This window comes from Pinus tabuliformis, chromosome 1_2 (assembly GCF_031772625.1).
Source record: "Pinus tabuliformis cultivar Carrire ecotype Pingquan chromosome 1_2, CPIR1, whole genome shotgun sequence".
Lineage (NCBI taxonomy): Eukaryota > Viridiplantae > Streptophyta > Pinopsida > Pinales > Pinaceae > Pinus > Pinus tabuliformis.
Genome location: NC_142298.1, coordinates 1,104,256,020 through 1,104,277,044, shown reverse-complemented (window position 1 = coordinate 1,104,277,044; position 21,025 = coordinate 1,104,256,020).

Genomic DNA, 21,025 nt, shown 5'->3' with positions numbered 1-21,025 from the left:
CATTTCAAAATTTTGACTATGACTTGGGGTTGAGTTTGAATGAGATGATTTTTCTTAATACTATTTAGTCAAGGAAAAGAAGCAAATTCAGAGTCCATTTGAATTATGATTCATGAAGCATAGTAACAGAGTTGGTGAGATTAATAGGGCTCGTCCTTGTCATGACATGTTACATTCAAATGACATGAAAGCATGACTTTCAAAAGGCTGAGATATGATATAAATCTTGGGAAATTTTGACCAAATAAATAATCCAAACTTGACACTTGAGATATGATATAAATCATGGGAAATTTTAACCAAATATATAACCCAAACCTTAAACCTAGTAGTGTGAAATCCATTGTTTGAAGTGTGGTTACTGAAGACAAATTTCTTAAATAATTTTATAAATTAACATACATATAATTTATAAAATCATGGAATTTCTTTGTCAAAATGTCAAACTGGATAACAATTAAAGTGATAACCCACAATGACAATCCAAAATCGACAAGGCATATTGGATAAATGTTCAAAACTCATTAGGAGCATCCTAATCCTAGAGGATGCACATCTAAAGCAGCCGAAAATGTTACCTTGCCTATGAAACATGGAATGTTAATGATATAAATGAAAAAATGATAAATAATTAAAAATAACTATTAGAACCAGCACAAACAAAGAATGATAATCTAAATGAAAATGGGGGAAAATGTCAGATACCCACTCCATGAGACTGCCATCTTCCTCCATACTTGATGTTTCCCAAGACTAAGCAGGTCATTCCATTGGTTTCCACATCCTCGTATCCACATACAACCTACATTGGTCATACTCTTTCATAAAAAAAACAGAAAAATGAAGCCCGAAAGCTTTTTTACCGGTCAACAATTTAAAGATTTTGAAGTGTGTATTTAAAAAGAAGATTCTTATACCAATATGCTTGATTTCTTTGAAACTCTATTCAAATACATCACTTCCTCCAAAAACATTACATATCGTGGATCGTCATAATTCAAGTCATCAATTAAACAAAGTTCTATCATCTCTAGGGTGGGGGTGATCTCAAGAGAGAAACCTAATACACTAATTTCCTTGTCATGAAATTCAGTTATGACTAAATAAACCTCTATATATAGAGATGAGAGAGTGGGCATCTGAGACATCGAGGTATGGGATATTTTAAACGTTCCTGCATTGCATTTCAAAACCAGAATAAGCCAACTCTGCACTCATTTACAAGGTAAAGACATAAATATTAATTATGAACATCATGGAAAAAAACAGTGGAAGAATTTTATAGTATTTTCACGTCTTATAGCAGGTTGACTCTTTTAATTTAGATAGTGCAGATTTTCATTAAGGAATGGATATGAAACAAAGTCATTAGCTGGTTTTGTTTCATATGTATTAGATATATGGAATTTGCAAACAGGACATAATAATGAGCCAAAACATAATAGTCAAGCTAAGCTACATCAATATATGCTTTGTATAATTTTTTTTATGTTATACCTAACAACTGAGTAGAAAATGAAAACATTCTTAAACATTGAAAAATGATGTTTGTCGCACATGTAAAAGAAAAGTAGAAATTATGTTTTTACCAAGATAAAGTTGTCACCCATTAATATACAATGGAGATTAGGAAGCCTCTTGAACAAAAAATTGAGAAGACAAATATTTCCTTAAGGAAAGTCACCACACATATGACCAGCTCCTTTAATGATTGAAAGCTCCCCATCATCTCAATAAATATGTCCACAAAGAAATTGTATGCATTAGCGAGATATGAGTACATTTCTAGTACGGTAAAATTACTTCCACATTGCATATTGAGTCTCAAGATAGAGCATGAAAGCTCTTGAAAAAATATCTCATTCACTCTCAAATATTTTATCATGTATGCCCCTGTATACACATAGAAGACAACCTACATTTACAGTGGTTTATATTTTATTCACATACAACCTGCATTTACACTTGTTTCATTGTAAAGCATTGAAAGTAATAGTAAAATCTAGACTTACATGGTTGTAGTTTGAAGCAATTTGATTGAAGAGATTTTGTCCATATCTAGTGGTTGTTTGACACAAATTCAGTGATCCCTCTATTCAGGACCACAAATGCAGGGAGTACACAGAAGGTTGAATACTGACGATCAAATATTCTTTATGGTTTTGATAGTCGATTGTGGCATCTAATGAAACTGGATGAGCATACAACAATGCTTCAAAAGGGGTCCTATCGACGCGCTTTTAAATTATATCCCTTGGAATCTTCAACATAGTACTTAATATCATGATATAGAGGACCACCCAAAAACAAACCATTTGATCGTGTTCAATTCTGAAGAACCTAGTCACCCATTTTTAGAAGACCATTGTTACTATCATTTTAAGTAATTATTTTAATGTCAACACCTGGGATTGCTAGCACCACTGAACCTGAATGTACTTTCTTTGGCACCCCACAAAAGAAGGAATAGTAGGTTGGCACCCATCAATTTTAACAACAACGTGCCAACTTCTTCGATAAAAAAAGACCTTTTCAAAACTATTTTTCTCACTAGAATTCCTTTTATCTCTCAAAACAAAGAACATTCCATATTGAAGATTAGCCCAGTGAGTGTACTAATATACAACAATGTTTCATGGTCCATTAGCACTTGAAACAATTTTGACATTAATGATCATATCTATAAATGCACCCTCCTTTTGCCATATGTCTACAATAATGCTTCAATACAACTCATTTTCTTTGGGATAAAAACTTGAATCAACATGTATTTCAACACTCAGTGGATATTTTTCACCAGCCAAATATATAGGCTTATGGTTCAATACATTGGATTCCAATGAAGAAATTCCAAAGAAAATTCATGCGTTCAAGAAATGAAGCATGTGAACACAAGAAGCTTCTAAGTAGATTTGTTGCCATCCTTTCTCAATCAACAAATTCATTGGTTCTTTGTTTGGATGTATGATGTAAGAAGCCACAAGATGAGTAGATATAATATGCAACCAATATCCTTTTTTGATAAACGTTATCTCTGAATGATGAGGAGCACCAACATTCACATCAATAACCTTTCTCTCCCAACACCAGTCATCATCCCAATCTAGCAAATCAGATGAACATCCATGTTTTATTTGAAGACGGCATTCACGAGGTAGGAATTTATCAAATATGAAGTCACTGATCTCATTTCTTAAACATAAAGAGTTAAGGTTCTCTAAACCCATAGTTCAACAACAAAAGAAGTAAGTGATATAGAAACCGAGGAGTCACATCCTTCATCACATATCACCAATCCACGGATATCAACATGGGACTTTATAAATTCAATGCAAAACATTGGTCTAATTGCTATCACATCAATGTGTGATGGTGAAAATTGAAGACCAGAATCACATTTTGTTGTTGTGGTCAGTGGGGATATTTGATATTAACATGGTTGAACCTTGAAGCAAAAGTTTCCCATATCATCAATCCTCTTTACTTGAGGCTTAACATTGTCTGGCCCATGTGTCAAGCCAACTTGACGCTTACCATAATATTTATTTGTCAATAATTTTAGGAAACCATAAATATTATAATGTGCTTCTTCTATGTTTGGGATTGAAGCCATGTTTGTCAGAACCATGAAATTATCGAAACTGCTAAACTTGAAGTGATCCTTCTTAGCCTTTATTATGTAGTGTGTTGATGTTGCATGATCAGTTTTGTAATATCCTTTGACATATGTTGTAGTTATTTCTCGTCCATCAACTAATATATTAACACCTTCAAAACAGACTCCTTCAGAAGTCACCATAAGTCATCCAGCTGAGAAACCTATGACCTGAAATGGCTGAGATATATTAACATGATTGTGTTGAACAAGAACCTCTATATATGGAAGTGAAACATCAAATATTATATTCTCAGCCTTGTAGAATGGCAACAAACTTTATTTTCCACATGGAATAAAATTAAAAGAAAATTTCCCATATGCATCAGATATTGCATGACAAAGCGCTTGATTTGGCCAATGAGCTTCTTTGAGGGAACTTCACCTCGTGGACATAATCTGAATAAAGGTATACATGAACACATAAAATAGTGTTACCCTGAGAAACAACTAAGCCATCCATATCATAACTTGGGACAGAAAATATTTCATCTACTACCAGATCTCTAAAGCCCAAATCCAACTCTTGAGAGCCTCTTTGGACAATTGTTAAGAGAACATGGGAATCATGTATTTGAAAGAGAATGCTATAGAAAATAAACTCTATAAACCACAATAATTGTACGTCATGCGTAGCACCATCCTAGCTAGGATTGACATTAGGTATGCCTATGTTTAACAATTGGCTCATACAATCTGCTCTTTCTACTTCTACACGTTTGATTTCATGGAGTGCTATTGTTTCCTCTGGAAACACATGCTTAAGGAATCTCCAAACTTATTTTGCATATCAAACGAAGGAAAGGAGAGAGAAATATGATGGCCTTCCTTTTTTGAAAGAAAATTTAGTGGGATTCGATATGACCTGATATTTTTATACTGCTTGAGGATTGATGAAGTTTATGTATTCATGATGGGAAGAAACCAGCCTATATTTCCATGGAGTAATATTTGTAAACATAGCGTTAATGAGATCATTGCTGGTGGAAATGAGTTCGACATTCACATTGGCAAGACCTCCATTTATATCTGGACAACCTTATGCTCCAACAACCCTGATCACTCTCCCAAAAATAGTGAACCCAGTGAGGTGAAAATTGATGTCTTCATGGCCATTGAAACCATTGTGATCCACTGATACATATTCACCCATTTAAGATATCTCCACCAAGTGAGGAAATATGAATATTTCCGATGTAATTTTTCCACTCGACAATCTTAACATCAAATCCAAAACTGTCTCGTTCACCTTCACATTAAATCTGAAATTTTATCGTTCATATTCACATCAAATCCGAAACTGTCTCATCCATCTTGAGAGAGCTCTTGAAACAATTTTTGATAATTGTATCGAATCTGCACAAATATGTTAAAAAAATTATTAATGTAGGTTGCTTGATTACCAACCAAAATGTTTAAAACAATACAACATCAAAAAAAATGCCTTTCATCGTAGAATGCATATGGAACTTAGATATTTTGCAAGTGCTTCAATTGCTATAACATATATTTTATAGATGATCTTGATAACCCCGATATCTACACTATGACTATCAGTTTTTAATGGTTCATTTTATGTATTGTTTTTTATAATTATGGTGAATTGATAATTCTTTAGATTAAATAACAAATCTAGTCCTTGAATAGAGATTATATGCAAAGTAGAATTTACATGAGTAAATTTTTAACTTTCGAAATCCCACTTATATTCATCAAAATTTCAAGTAATAAACACAGAGTATCATTACAACTTTTGGTGAACTAACCATTGTGTTGAGATCCTGCCCACAATTTTCCATAGTATTAAAGAAGGTCAATTGCTTCAACAATTTTACTGGGTTTCCTTTGCGATCAATGTAGGGATTACATTTAAAATGTTCAAATATTATTTTTAAAACTTCTTGAATTGTTATGGGATTTACCACTGAAGAAGAAACATAATAAACCTTTACACCATTCTTTCCTACGTGTTTGGCCATGGCTTCTAAAGTTGCATTCACAACCATGTATGCTGATATATGCAATTTGAATTCAAACAAAAAGAATAACACATTTAAGAGAAAAAGGATAATGGTTTTTTGGGTCAAAGTTTTGAAGACATATATGGAAGATCTGATCTTCCAAGATAAATAAATAATGTAGAGAAGCTCCAAAAAAATCAAATAAATATGTTCTAAATAATTAAAAAATTTCAAATCTAGGTTTGGAACCATCCATTATCATCTTCTAGATATAAATGAAAAAACGTAATCTAATAATAATAAAAAATCAATATGAAAATACTCCAGAAAATCTAAAATTAATTATGAAATTCTTTTTCACACTTTGTTAAGAGTTACTCAGTAGATCTAGCAGAATATCTGGATTAGGAAAGAAAAAATATTGTTGACCTTTGATTTAAATAATTAAAAAATGTCAAATCTAAGTTTGGAACCATCCATTATCATCTTCCAGATATAGATGAAAAACATAATCTAATAATAATAAAATAATTAATATGCTTTTTCACACTTTGTTAAGAGTTACTCACCAGATCTAGCACAGTATCTGGATCAGCTAAGAAGCAAGATATTTGATATTTTCTATAGTGTGTAATGATTGGATCAATCATTCAGCAAGCTGAATATTTGATTTAGCTCAACAACAATGTGAGAGTAATCGAGCATCAGATCCGAAGGTTTCCTCAACATTGTCAAAGACCAAATTTTGATGTAACCTCGACATCGATTGATCCATCGGAAACGGTTTATGTAACCAACATTTGAAGCATCCACCATGTCTCCATTACATGGAAGTTCGAATCTAAAAAACTACTAGTTTTTTTTCAGGTTTCAGCAACTCAGTACATCTCCCTTTCTCTAGTTCCCAACTAGTTGGCACTAGTTCAATGCCAATAGAATATGAAATCACTCTGATGGTTGAGATGCCAGTTTTTACGAGCATGAAACACATGGATCCACTGAAAAATCACCCTGATGGTTGAGATGCCAGTTTTCAAGGGCACCAAACACATGAATCCACTGAAAATCCACCCGCACAATCTGGATACATTTTACCCTCCCAGATATTTGTATAGGTGTTACCCTGGTAGAAACATTACATAGGTGTTACCTTGGTAGAAACTGTGAGATGTAAAACAATGCCTTTACATTTCCAATTATCAAGGCAAGATCATCTATAACCCCTACAGTTTAGGGAAAAATCACCCAAAACCCCAAATTTACGACAGTTTAAATTATTAAATTATTAAGTTATCTGTAATTCAAAGTTTAAATAAAATAATTACAAATATCTTTACTCTCTTTGAAAATAGAAAGCAACTTTTCATTCAAATAATATTATTTTAACTTTCAATTAATTGCAATTTATTTTATTTGAATTAGTATAATTTTTTTTTGGTTATTTATATTTATTTTTCAAAGTTATTTGTAATTTCACATTAAAAATAAAATAATTATTGCCTCCATGGGGTAGATCTATCGCAAAAACGTAAACATGTAGAGTTAAATGTAAATATAAACATAAACGTAGGTTAATATTTAATATTTAGCAATCTTAATATAATGTTGACCCTATTTAAAAATCAATCTAATTATTATTATGTATAAACACAACATAAATTTAAAATATAAAGAGGTTTACTAATAGTAAAAAAAAGAGCTCTGGTAAATAAATAAAAATATAAATAAACTACAAGTATGGTAAATAAATAAGACTTTGTTTATATTTATTCCAAAGGTATGGTAAATAATATTTTTTAAATAAACTAGAGGTATGGTAAATAAATAAAACCTCTTTATACTTACTAACACTCAAAAAATAGGTTTTATTTAGGTGAAGCCTATGGGAAAAATACCATGGGCCAAATTATTATTCATACCATGCAAAAAGAACTATTAACCATAATATTGATATTAAAATATTATTATTATTATTATTATTATTATTATTATTAAATCTAATATTCATATTAATATATCATAATATTGATATTATTAAATATAATAACTTTGTTTTAATCCAATTTTAATTTTTTTATATTATAATATATATTAATATATCATGATATATATTAACTTTCTATATATGGGAGGTAAGAACAAAGACATAAAGTTATAGAGGTGGAGACATAGGGGGAGTGACAAGGGAAAGATGGAGATAAATGGAAGGAGAGGGGAGAGGAGGAATACAAAGAGAGAGAGGTAGAGAAGGGTAAAAGAGGGAGAGGGAGACACAAATATGGAGGGGGAAGAGAGAGGAGAGTGGGACGGAGATAATGAGAGGATTGGAGGGTAGAGAGGGAGAGAGAGACTAGGGAAGAGAGACGAACGTAGGAGAGAAATGGCAAGAGAGGAAGGATGAGAGAGAGGAGGAGAGAGGGATGGATAGAGATATGGAATTGGAGGGGGGAGAGGGAGGGAAGAAGAAATACATAGAGAGTGATAATTGAAGAGAGAGAGGGACTCAAAAGGGAGAGATGGAGAGAAAGTGTGTATGTTTAGGGGTGAGATAAAGAGACAAATAAGGAAAGATGGAGAAAAGGGGGAAAAGGTGGAGTGAAAGAGTGTATGTTTAGAGGTGAGATAAATAAACAAATAAGGAGAGATAGAGAGAAAGGGGGAGAGAAGGAGAGAGGAAGGGATATAGTAAAATAGCTAGAGAAAGAGAGAGAGAGATGGGGGAAAAGATAGGATTGTAGGGAAAAGAGAGAGAGAGAGAGAGAGAAGGATAGTGATGGGGTAAGAGAGATGATGTGAGAGAGAGAGAGGGGGGGGGGGAGCGATAGGGAGGTAGGAGAGAAAGGGAGAAAGACGAAGTACGAGAGAGAATATTTGAGAGAGTGGAGGAGAGAGGGAGGGAGAGAGGAGGAGAGAGGGATGGATAGGGAAGAAGAAATACATAGAGAGTGATAATTGGAGAGAGAGAGGGAGTAACAATGGAGAGATGGAGAGAGAGTGTATGTTTGGGGTTGAGATAAAGACAAAGAAGGAGAGATGGAGAGAATGGGGAAGAGAAGGAGAGAGGGAGGGATATAGTAACAGATTTGGATGCTGAAGAGTAAGAGAGAGAGAGGGAGAAAGAGAGGAAGGAAGAGATACAGGATGTGAGAGAGTGGAGTGAGGGAGGGAAAGAGAGATGGAGTTGGAGGGGGGAAGAGAGAGAGAGGTAAGAGGAAAGAAATATAGAGAGAAAGGTGGAGAGAGAGAGAGAGGGAGTGATAAAGAGGATGGAGAGAGAGGGAGAGAGGAAAGAAGTAGGGAAGAGAGATAGAAGTGGGTGAGAAAGAGAGAGAGGGAGAGATAGAGGAGGAGAGAGGGATTGGTAGATAGATTGAAGAAATCAAGTGTATGTTTGGTGGTGATATAGAGAGGAAAATTGAGATAGTGATATAGATGGAAATTGAGGAGAGGAAAGAAAAGAGAGATGGAGAGAGGGAGGGAGGGAGAAAGAGATTGATAGATATGAAGTGAAATAGCATGTGCGTTTGGGGAGTTGACATAGAGTGGAAAATAAGGAGAGATGGAGGGAGATATAGATATATGGTGGGGGAGGGATGAATATTTCTTGCACTAGATACATTGATTTTAGGCTAGATGGTGGTTTCTAATCCAATTTGATTTCTTGCACTAGATGCATTGATTTTAGTGTAGATGTTCATTTGTAATGATATTTGATTTCTTTCACTAGATGCATTATTTTGAATGTAGATGATTTATGATCCTATTTGATTGCTTGCACTAAATTCATTGATTTCAATGTACATGGTGATTTCTATTCCCATTTTCTTGCTTGCACTAGATGCATTGATTTCAATGTAGATGTTGATTTCTAATAATGTTTGATTTCTTGCCCTAGATGCATTGATTTCAATGTAGATGGTGATTTCTAATCTTATTTGATTTCTTGCACTAAATGAATTGATTTCAATGTAGATATTCATTTCTAATCCTGTTTGATTTCTTGCACTAAATGCATTGATTTCAGTGTAGATGTTGCTTTATAATCATATTTTCTTACTTGCACTAGGCGCATTAATTTCATTGTAGATGCTGGTTTATAATCCAATTTTCTAACATGCACTAGATGAATTGATTTAAGTGTAAATGTTGATTTATAATATTATATGATTGCTTTCATTAGCTGCAGTGATTTCAGTGTAAATGTTGTTTTCTAATCTCATGTAATTGCTTGCACTAGATTCTTTAACTTTAGTGTAAATGTTGATTTCTATTTTGATGTAATTGGATGCATGATGGTACATTATTTTTAAAGTGATTGGATTAACATTGTGCATTGATTTCAGTCTAAGAACTAAAAATTATTGACAATGTACATTTATTTTTGTGTTATTGTAATTCAACCTATTAATATTGGAGAGGAGAGACCAGGAATGATGTTTACTACAATAGATTGAGGTAAATATTTAAATGGTTTATGGTTTAACCTATCCCTTTCATATAATCAATATGAAACTATGACAATGAATATGAAAAGATGAAAAAAGTAAAAAGGGTGAAAATAAGAATAAACGAAGAAAATAGTTTTGTATTAACCACAATGAAGACTCTTCATAATTGACTATATTCTTATTATTCAAATTTTCTATCATTCAATAGTTTACATTGTCCCTTTACATTCAAAAATTTATATTTCGCCATTTTTATCATTAAATTTATTATCATCACAACAAAATGAGGCATTTAAGAAAATTTAAAATTAAAATATAGAGATTAATCTAAGACATATTAGCATATTTAAAATGATTATATTAATGTTAGATGTTTTTTTTTTCTCAGTAAAGTTAAACTATTTCTATTGAGTAAAATATAGTACAATCAAGAGAGACAAGAAACCGGCCGAATGGAAATGATGAAACTATCAACCTCGGTCCCGGAGAAGGAGTGAACCATTCACGGAGCTACAGTAATTAACTTGAGAGTAAAAACCATCTTTTACCCCACAGGGGCAGAATTCTCAACACGATTTTTTTTCCCTTTCTTTTTATTGACTTTTATCCAGCCATCGTAGGGAGTATGAGCTGAAACAACCTAAAGACTAGAATTTTCCAGCAGGGGGATCTCCTTATCTGATTCAGAAGAGGAGGTCTCATGGACACGTTTCTGGGAGATTGCTGTGACAATGGTGTGTGCAGGAGTATCAGTGGACGGATCCATCATCGAAGGTGCCTGGTCCAGTTCTGCATCTCTCTCCTCATCTTCTGAGCTTGAGGAATCAGAGCTCACTGTTGGCGGTAGAGAACAAGGGGTCCAATGCTTGGGTTTGGTGTTTGCAAAGTTTCCCTTTTTCGATTTTGCAGTCAGTGATGGGCAAGAATTCTGCAGGTGCCCTGTTAAGTGACAGTGGTGGCATCAGAATGCAATGTTTTCGTAATCCAGGTTCTGGGTCCAAACAAAGTCATTGATCTTGAGATTGATTTGATCTGGCAGTCCCTTGCTTAGATCTAGCTCTACACATATTTTGGCGTATGTGTGGAGACCTTCATGTTCCCCCCAGGAATCTCCCATTAAAAAGAGTCCCAAGGTGTTGCCTATGCTCCTATAGACTGCTAAATGCCATAGGTGAGCTGGAAAGTTTGGAAGTCTGATCCAGTTAGGCACTTTGGTGATGACTGCAGATGATGGGTCAAAATCTAGGAACCATGGAGTTAAGAAGAGTCCTGTTGTACCCATAAACCAGGGACCTTCTTCTAAGGCTTGTTCATAGTGCTTAGGACTGTCGAACAGAACTATAAAAGATCCTTTTGCGCAGAAGCAGACCTTGCAATGGTGAGTCTAGTTGTCATGGATCCAGTCATAGAGGTCCTTAGAGCATGGCCAAAGCCCATTGAATCTGCAAATGATGGCCCTTTAAACAAATTTTTGAAGGTCATCTGCAAGGCTAGGGTGGGAGATCTCAATAGAGGGAACCTCCTCTAACTTGTCAACCATAAAAGGCTTGTGTTTGGGAGTCTCAGGGGAAATGGGAATCTTAGAGTGTACAACAGCTTTGTAGGAGAAGGGAGGAGCAGAAGAAGATTGACCTACAACACCACCTCTCAAACGAAGGGAAGACACTAAAGATCTATTATTGTTTATGCTGTAAGAAGAGAGGGGAAGAGGATCATCGAGTTGTTTACCTTGAAATATAAGTCTCTGTAGGGTAGAGGGGATCCCGAATCGTCGTTCTAGATTTGCCTTGAGATTCTGCACAAGATCTGAAGGGTATACCCATTTCAGAATGGTCTTGCCTGAGATCTATGTGATTTGAACCTGAAAGCGGGCAAAGAAATTTTCAAATTCTTTCTGGAGCGACACAGGGCCAGAATATTTTGGGTATCCTATCTCCTGATGAACTGGAGGTGGAGGGGAAGGAAAAAGCTTCTCCCGATGGAAGCTATCGCTCCAGCCTAGATTCACTACAAAGGAGAGGGCTGCAGATCTGTAGAGAGGCTGAATGATCATTTGCATTAGACAAACCCCTGCCTCGCTACTTTTTTGGAGTAAAGCGAGTGAGGCCAACGCTTGGAGCGTGTCCAGGGTCTCTGCCCTGGGAGAAAAGTTAGGGTAGCTAGCAAGCAAGTCTTCAAAATATCTACAGAGGCCACCAGCAAGCCGAAGAAGAAGCCGGCAATCGATTGTGGATGTAAGCGCTAGCACTACAGAGTGTAGGTTTTGCTTAATATTAGGAACTGGTGCGAGATCAACCACAACCTAAAACTCAAGCCTACTCGGCGCTGAAACTGCAATGGAGAGAGCCACTGAACCGTGATAAATTCCGAGGTTACTAGCATAAAGAGCTGCAGAGGGGCGAAAGGGACCCTTAAAAAGTTGAATCCGTCGTTGTTTCCCTGAATGTTGCATCTGCCTTTGCAGATCCGCATAGCAAGGGCTGAGCGAAGAAAACAATGCAGGGTCAACGTCGTTCGAGGCACTCTGGTGCAGCACGAAAGTTGCAAAAGAAAGAGCCATCGACAAAACCCTAGTCTCCATTCTCATCCTTTATTAATCCCTAGATGAATTTATGTATTACTGATAAAATTAATCATATGTTCACTATATTTTCTTTGCTTGCACATGAGTGAAACCAACCTAGATCCATCTTAACTTTGGATCTATCAAGCATTGAGAGGGATCAAATCTGTTGAGGTACAATCCTTTCCTCTAGTTTTTCACTCAAGAAAGAGGTTTTCACCTCAAGAGTTGTGATCCCTCTCATTGCTTGATAGATAATGAGTTAAGATGGAACTAGGCTGGCTTTATTTTAAATTTGAGGAAATTACAAATATTTTTTAAAGTAAATTTTGATTAAAATAATAATTCTTTACTTTCAATTACATAAATTGATATAAAACTAGCTTGGATATATTTTAATTTTAGACCTTAATTTTGGATATACCAAGGGTAGAGGGGATCAATTCTCTTCTCACTTTAAAAATGGTTTGTATATGAATAGAATTTATGCATCTGACACTTGGTAAATTAGGAGTAATATGATTGAATTATTAATTATAATTATAATTATTAATTTTATATTTCACTTTACTTATTTTTATTTTTATAATTTACCCCAACTTTATTTTGCTTAACATTTTTCACATTAGATTTTATTTTACAGAGTTTCCTTAAATTAGATGTTAAAATTTATTTTCAAATAAAATAAATAGCCTATATTTTTTGATATTCGAAGTTATGTTTAATTTTCCCGATTGTGTAGATTAGTTGATGATAGAATGGACTGTTAAGGCATTTCATATGATGTTATTGGTTTAAACTTTGATTAGCTTACTGTGCCATGTGTGAGGAAATGTGGGTACACTTGGAGGTGATTGTGGTAGTGGATATAAATCAATCCTTAAGTACAAACATGATATAGTTGTCTATTCTCTCATATACAAAAAAATAACAATAATAATAATCTTATTTTTTTAATTTTATTGAATTAATTATTTATCAAAATTAGATTTTATGAAAAGAACATGATTGTATTAGAAGTAGTTTAGATGATGGAATAAAGGAAACTAATTTTCTTGTAATAATTTTCTAAATTGTATCTCCACTCAAACACTGTCATGGAAAAAAAAGTCTTCACCCCACCCATCAAGAAAGCCACCCAATGTCACCTTGGTGGCCTTCTCTCACTCTTTAGACTACAAGAAGGATATCCTTATCTAGGGGGGAATCCTTAAACATCGAGCTAAGCTAGGTCATTGAGTAATGAAAGGAAGTTCCTTAACGAAGACTAGTGATTTGAAAGTACTCACACTCAAAGTAAAAGGTTAGGGATAAGTGTGTGAATAGTCAAACAAACCATGAATTATTAACAAATTTTGAATGATTTTAATTACACAACTATGCCTACTCGTGCAAACAAATTATACTTGAAAAATGAAAGATAAATATTGCTCAATTAACCAAATAGCATGAGATACTAGTGAAGCATATATACAATGGCACAATAAAAATAGAAAATGAATCATAATTGCCTATACAAGTAACGCATTAGATCATTTATTCATTGTATTCATGAGCGTTGGAGATTGAGAGTTTGTTATCATCATCAAGAGACCATTCCGTAATTAAGATATCATACACCAACAATATTAACTTTGTTTGGGACAACAAAGAGTTATGTGTTTGCGATGATAAATAAAGGAAATATTCAAACTTGTCATTGTTACTAAGGAGAATGAAGACAAAAAAGATTGAATGTGGACTACTTACACATTTGTAACATTCAAATGTCATCCATTTATCACCATGCAAGTTGCATGAAGGAAATTTGGTAGTGGTACTAAGTGAACATTATTTTATCAAAGTTCATACCCTCTCCTTAACACTACCACTTTGCAATACGAAGAAGAAATGTGAAATATATGTGAAACAAACTAAATAAGTTGGAAAGGTTGTTGCAACATATATAGGCAGTCATGTCATGTTGAAGAATGAGGTGTTGGCCCAATCCCCTTTTCGATAATTTGTCAACCTTTGAATTTGATTCCATGTGAATGTGATCAAATGATATGCCCCTAAAGATTCTAATAAGGTCATTAATTTTAATCATCCTTTGATCTAATAAATAAGTGTACAAGCAAGTATAACATTTCACACAACCTAAAACAACCTTTGAATCCCCTATGACTCCGAAGTTTACATTGTGGAAATGATGCAATTAAAATGACTAACGTAAACGACTAATTCATATTATTGTAGTTTTTGTTAGGTAGTCATATTTTTTTCCTAGACTAAATTGGTCATTTATGTTAGTCATTTTAGTAGTATTACTTATTATATAGCCATATATTTTAATTGGTGACTAAAACAGTCATTTATGTTAGCCATTTTTAGTTGGGTCCCTTAATATTGCTAATTTTTAGTAGTATTTCACTTGGAAAAGTTGCGGTGACTAACTTTTTTAGTCACCTAGTCACTAATTTCCCCATTTTCTACTAGTAGCGGGAGTTATGTCCATCATCATTTCATAGCTCCTACAAGTATGGTCATCATGTCCTACCAACCTACAAAAGTTGCAGAAAAATTGTTGCGGTGCTTGCACATACTTCTGTAGCAAGTGATAGTTATCTGTGGCATGTTTTCTGGCTACCTGATAGATAGCACATGATAAAGCAGGCACTATGCTAGGTCCAGCTTGAGTTTTCGGTCTTAAAGTCATCGGTCCTACTATTGAAACATAATTTGTGAAGATCAGGCAATGGTCTTTATCATAACCCTCACTATTATATTTAAAGCACCATACCTCTTCACTTACCTATGGTTGAACCATCTTGTACTGCTTCAGACTTTACATATCAAGGCACATATTTTTCAGCTACGCATGGATCTGTTGGACTCTTAAATTAGGATCCTTCATCAGAGTCTCATGTAATCTCCTGGAAATCTCCAAGGCCACTACTTGAGTGGTTATCTTCTATTGTGACAGCTCACTCCTTAAGTGTGGTAGTAGCGAAGCCAAACCACTCACAATGTTGTCCATCTGTCAAATTCATCTTGGCTTTGTGAATTGTACATTTCAGCCACTGATCTAGCTCCTAAGGCATCTCGCCTGGTTGCATCATGATTTATTTGAATCCAACAATCAGCTATGCTTCAGATTTAGGATTATTAAATTCCCTATTTAGTGTTGCTTGGATGTCCACTACTCTAGCATTCAGGTTATCATTGGAGTACTTAATATACCAGGTCAGCGCGTGATCCTACAGAGTGTTAACCAGTGTCCATTTCTTTATATGGTAATTTGTAACACCTTGAGCTTCCCATACAACCCTCACTATCAACCAGAATTTGTATGGGTCCTCATTTCCCAAGCCTTTAAACAAAGGAAACTTCAGTGTGTTTTCCATACTTAATCGCGATGGAGGTGTAGGTGGTACCGTGAAGCTGTAGGTGATGGTAGTAAAGCCAGTGGTGGTGTGAGCAGAGGTGGTATTGGTAGGAATCCTTATTTTATCATCTGAATAACACTTCGTGGAGAGACCTGCGAGATCCCTTCTTCATCCCCTCGTGGAGGTGAAAGGAAGGAGTTATGCTTTAGACCCTTATTTCCTTCGATTCTCTAAAATCTTCTACTTCACATAGTCTCGAACATCAAGGTAGCTACATCAACCCATTTTTCACACAATAAAATCTTAATCCAAGTATTCATTGATTTTACATACTTACCTCACGGTCCTTTGAAAAAGCATTGCTATGCCTCGCTATAGCTGACTGAGGTGCCTACCGCGAATTCAGTCAGAAATCCTCCTATAATGTGATCGAGCCAATGGTCGACAGCACCATCAATCTTACCCTTTGATGCTTCCAACCTTCACACTAGCTTTGCAGTCCACACAATAGGATCGCCAAGTTTCCACATTCATTAGCTATCTGCTAGCTTTGTGATCCACTCGTATAGCTAAGTAGGAAAGGAGGCGAAAAATATTTCATGGATCTCCGTATACAGGGATCGGTCCAACCACTATTCTTTTGACAGTCACAGGTTTCTATTTGCTTATGCCGCGAACTTGTGAATCCTTTTGTCCAACTAGCCTTTGATTTATTTCTTAGTTGGATTCGAGTGATATGACATCACACATCTCTTATGAAAATTCCAGTCCTAGCAACAGAACCATTTGTTGGCTTGAGGGGGCCTGACCGATCTTTAGCGTTTGTTAGCCAAACAAATCTCTACACTACTGGCCCTTTCAGTATTAGCTTGCAGAGCGCGGACTGAAGTCACACCCAAAGCAGTAGGGGGGGATGTTGGAACCAGGTTTCTGCAGCCTTGAGATGGTTGTGATGTTGGGTTATCTTGTCTATACCTTTCTACGCACAGGTTTCTTAGCCCTCTCTTCCTTCCTTCAGTAGGTTCACGAAAGGATAAAATCATCTTTCGCACGGCCCTAACATGGGTCTCGTATACTTTCATGCTCCTAGGGTAGCGAACTGTGATATCTCCTTAACTAGGCTAAGTGTGTTACTTATCTTATTAACTAATCGTAGTTATCTTCGTGTAAACAGATGCTCTTACTTGTGTTTTCTTAAACAACACATTTACATACATTCGTGCATCATATAATAATTATAAGTGAAATTCGTACCCAATATAACAGATTCATAAATAGGAAATAAAGACGGAAATGATATAATCCTTCTCTTTATTGATAATTCAAGACAACTACAGACTCGACCCGCCCTGCACACTCAACTGTAGACTTCTAGGCCTCTGCGCACTCAGCTGCAGAGCCTCTGCATGCACTACAACCAAAAATTAAACTTCTATTTCAAAGCTATCTCTCATACATGTTGATGCATTCTTCATTCATTGCCTCTAACTACTTAGAGCTTAGCTCTATTTATACAATCCCATGGTCCGCGGACCATGGCTAGATCTTTTATAGCCGACATTACATTTCGAAAATAAGGGCGGACAACCATATGACTCTTTATGAACTACGCACTCTGCAACCACGAAATATGGAGTCTTTACATTTGGTTTGCAAAATTGGATCAAAATATGGGCTTTTAGCCCCAAAAGTTCCGTTGTGGGATCCCATGCCCAACATTTACTTGGAAAGAAGATCTTGCTAGAAGGGGTTGAGTAGTAGTACATTAGGTGTCATTCTTGAGATTTCAGGGAAACGGATATTATCAAGGAAGCTGAGAAGAGGAAGACTGAGATTCTAAATTAACTCGGAAAGTGGAAGACTAAGATTCAAAAGGAATCCAAGGAGCAGTGTTGGAAAAACAGTTTAGTGACTTGGTCTTGCGAGGACTCTAGTGTCAACAGTCATTGTCATGGTCTTGGTGTTTGTTAACTTAAAATATATAAGAATAATTTCATTTGGATTTTCCTAGAAAAGAATGACAGGTTTTGGCCCTGGCTAACAAGCCTATATAATGATTCTCTTCTCTATCTATTTGTTCATGATATGGAAATTGTCTTGATGAAAAGAACACAATAATAAGTACAAGGAAGAGAACATTCAAGTTAAGAAGAAAAATTCAATCACAAGTAGTTATCATAAGCAGAGAAATCCCTTAACCACTCATTGTATCATTGTATCACTTTCTAGCCCATTGATTCCAACATATCGTGTATCACATATCATTTACTTTGTTGCTCATGCCCACATTATTTGGCACACCATTATTATTTGTATTCAGTTACCTCAATGGATATGGGTATGCCTCCCCCCACCTCATTTGAGATAATTTACTCCAAAATAAAAGGAGATTTATATAAGTTTAATAGGTCTCTTCCTCTGCATTTCAATGTTGGGCATTGGATAATCCATTTCTCCCAATGTGTTTTGCGACATGTGCTTAACTACATCACGAGGATCTGTTAACTTTGGTGATGCATATGTTTACTAACACCTTCGGCGTTTTTCATAATGAAAATCATGATTCCAAAAAGTGATATCAAAGCCAAAGCTATCGAGTTCAAATCACACTTGGCTGGCACTGGGGGGAGATTATTTTGCATTGGATAACCCATCGCTCCCCAAGTGTTTCATGACATGTACTTAACCACCTCTTTAGGATTCGTCAACCTTGGCGATGCATCTATTTACTAACACTTATGGGTTTTGGTATAATGACAATCATGATTAAAACATTCCATTCCTTCCTTGAATTGCTCCATCTCTCTCTCTCCCCCCCCTCTCTATCTCTCTCTCTCTCTCTCTCTCTCTCTCTCTCTCTCTCTCTCTCTCTCTCTATAAATCCATTTCAGTGTCTCATGAAAGCGTTTCCTACATTGTATTTTGGTCATCTCTCTCTCTCTCTCTCTCTCTTCCGCCCCCCCCTCTCTCTCTCTATGAATCCCTTTCAGTGTCTCGTGAAAGCATTTCCTACATTGTATTTCGGTCATATGATTTTCTCCTTACACTCTTAGGTTGGGGGCAAGTCTATTACCACCCAAAAAATGATCACCTATCCATTTCTTACTAGCTTGATCAAAATATACCATGTAGGATTAATTTTACCTTCATAAACCCAATTTCACATAGGAAATAAATTATTAAAACATTTTTCCTAAATTATTTATCATTAAAATTCAAAAATCCAGAAGAATAATTGAATAAATCATTATTTGTTTAATTTTCTCAAGAAATAATTATCAAATAATTATTTCATAATTATTCCTTAATTAATTTTGACTTAATAACCTTAGAATATTTAAATAAATCACGATTTATTTATTTGATATGTTCGTTATGGGATAATTATTAAACCAGTATTTACTAAGTACTTCTTTCTTAATTCTCACAACGTGATTAATAAATTATATTTATTTGTTAATTACTTCAAGCACTTTCTAAATAAATATATTTTACCATTTTGCTCAATACTTAGTTATAAATGAGAGGATTTTCAATCCATTTTTTGCCTTGATCATTCTCATCTTCACCACTATGATCTCATCACATTTGAGCTCCCACTTGAGTTCAAGCTATTCTGTGTTTTTTTCCCCATTGCAAGTTGAGAGAGAGGAACAAATCATTGAAGCACAGTGAAAACAAAAGGACCCATCCCATGGAGGGGGATGTATAGATCCATGTTTATAAATTCTCCTCACTATGTGTTTCACTTAAATTAATAATTTTTTTATTTATTTATATGATCCATTACGTTGCTACACATTTTATTTGTTGTTATATGTTTGGTTGCATATGATCTTTCGTTCTAGGGTTTTTCTTTGTTCTTCTTTGTAGATATGAGGCATAGATAACCATATTTTTTTGTTAGGGTCACATATCTCCGGTGACTTAATTGAATATTTTTTTGTACAGTTGCTAAAAAATTTCATACTAATAATTTAAATTGAGACTAGTAGTTACAAATATAAGACATGATGCACAATGCTACTATTACGAGAATAGTACATCGTAGGGTATGGGTGGAGCACCCCAACAGAGCTGAGTTACGTATAGAATTTAAAATAATATTTTTACATTTGGACCAAGTTTGAAGGGAAAGCGTTGCCCAAGGCCATGACTTAGAGAATCAAGTATAAAAAGGTGGTAAATGGTGCTATAACAGATTCCCCCTAATATATGAGGTCAAAACGGGTACACGATGGCCGAAATGTATTAAATGTATAGAACAAATCATGCGAGGACATGGGAGGATATAACTAGATTCCAACTTGCCAAACCAACACAAGTGATCAAAAAGAAAGCTCATGTCTTTGGCAGGCATACCCATGCTTAGAGATAGTAAATCATGTCCACAAATCAAGTCTGGAGCAGATCCATTATGTATACAAGTACAAAGAAAACTGAGAAATACATAGTAGATCATCTGATCATAGTTGAAAGAGTACATATCAAGGCCATGTCACAATATCACATATAGAAGAGCAAATAAATGCTACTGAAGTAGAAATCTAATCACTAAAATCATATAACTGATCCTCAGAAGTAACAAGTCAAAAAGTGGAATAACGGTATTTCATGCAACTCGGGTGCCAACATATAGGATGTTGTTCTGATGAACTACAAGATATAAGGTGGATGGTGTCACTGGAAGAAAACTAGAGGGACTGACATGTCAACCATTAAATGATGATGCAACCCGAGGTCTTCACTGACTGCCATGGTACATTTCTACACTATCGGAATAAATGAGCAAAATTCAACCATGTGAGAAATCATTTGATTACTGATCATTTATGTATATCTTTAACAAATGTGAGACAACTCACCAATAATTATGATGAGAGTCAAGGTACCCTAGTACAATCTAACAAGTATACATAGGTGAGTTGAAGTCGAATGCTTGAGAGAATATATCAATCAAGAGACATTGATGTATTCTCATTGTCGACAGTAAAGGAGTCTGCGACTAATGAATGCAAATAATAAGGTAC